This window comes from Schistocerca serialis, chromosome 6 (genome assembly GCF_023864345.2).
Source record: "Schistocerca serialis cubense isolate TAMUIC-IGC-003099 chromosome 6, iqSchSeri2.2, whole genome shotgun sequence".
NCBI classification, from domain to species: Eukaryota; Metazoa; Arthropoda; class Insecta; order Orthoptera; family Acrididae; genus Schistocerca; species Schistocerca serialis.
The window spans coordinates 748,610,413-748,611,753 of record NC_064643.1 but is presented as its reverse complement, the minus strand read 5'-3'; the positions used below and the strand labels follow the sequence as shown (position 1 = coordinate 748,611,753).

Below are 1,341 nucleotides of genomic sequence, written 5' to 3'. Positions count from 1 at the left end.
GGTCGTGCTGCTGATGATTCCAAAGGCTCTCCACGTGTCGTCTGTAGGTTGTGGACACACTGTAGGGAGACAGGCCAGTACACAAGGCGCGTTGGAAAAGGCCGCCGACGCATTACAACCCCACGTGAAGACCGGTGTCTGGCCATCTGTGTTGCGACGTCGTACGGATACCACCAGAGCACTGCTAGACGATTTCAGAAAGACCCCCGGAGCCGCTGTGTCCGATAAGACTGTAATGAACAGACCTTACGTCCCAGACGTCCTGTTCGAGTAGACAGCTTGACACGCGAACATCTTGCAGCTCGCCTTCAGTTGTGCCGTTCTCACGTCAACTGGCGACTGCCTTACTGGCGAAATTTGTTAGTCACAGACGAGTCCATATATCCCCTGAAGCAAGGTGATGACCGTGTTCGAGTGCAGTACCTGGCAAATGTTGTCCAGCAACTGGACAGATTTCTACGGTTCTGTGATGTTGTGAGGAGGTTTAAGAGTTGGCGCCTTACTGCCAGGCAGTACATCGACCATGTTGGACCATAGGCTGTTAATGCCATGGCCTCTGAGGCGGGCGTCAGCAGGGATCTCTTGTGAAGCCTGGACACCAAGGGGTGCCATGTAGGTATGAGGCAGTGAGAACATACACGTTATTGGAGCTCTCAGAGTCCAATGAAAAACACCCAGGATGACGGGATGGAGTTTCCAGTTTGTTTTCGACAACTATCAGGCGTTTGGTTTTTCTTTTTTTTTTTAGACGTAAACGATCGAAGATGAAATGTTTTACAATGAAATGAATACCCCTTGTTGCATACAGACGTTGATATGTCAACGGGGACAGTTGAAAATGTGTGCCCCAACCGGGACTCGAACCCGGGATCTCCTGCTTACAAGGCAGACGCTCTATCCATCTGAGCCACCGAGGACACGGAGGATAGTGCGACTGCAGGGACTTATCTCTGGCACGCCTCCCGTGAGACCCACATTCGCAACTTATTGTTTTGTACTATATTCATAGTGCCCCTGCCCATTATACTCATTACTCGCGGCTTTTCTGCCGATTCCCGTAAGAGTTCGGGCCCTCTTTGTACATCCGCACAGAAGAAGACGGTCAAATGGCAAGTGAGCCTTAACTATATGTAAATGAAGATACCATCTTCATATATATATATGAAATGGTTTGTTGTGTACTTGATTTTTGAAAGATAAAGATATAATTTAGTAACGTATCCAGTCCTCAGTTATTGCTCATTAGAGTATGGCAGACGCCCAGAAATTTGAGCGATGTATTTATTGCGAGTGGGAGTAGGACTCAGAATGAGATGAATTGAATTAAACGAAATATGAGAC

At 47.9% G+C, this 1,341-nt stretch overlaps 1 non-coding gene across 1 annotated transcript; it reads right to left on the bottom strand.

Annotated features, from left to right (window-relative positions):
• Window positions 1-843: 843 nt before the first annotated feature.
• Trnat-ugu (transfer RNA threonine (anticodon UGU)) lies at window positions 844-917 on the bottom strand. Its single transcript has one exon. It is a non-coding gene; the product is annotated as a tRNA-Thr (tRNA).
• Between the last annotated feature and the right edge of the window lie 424 nt (window positions 918-1,341).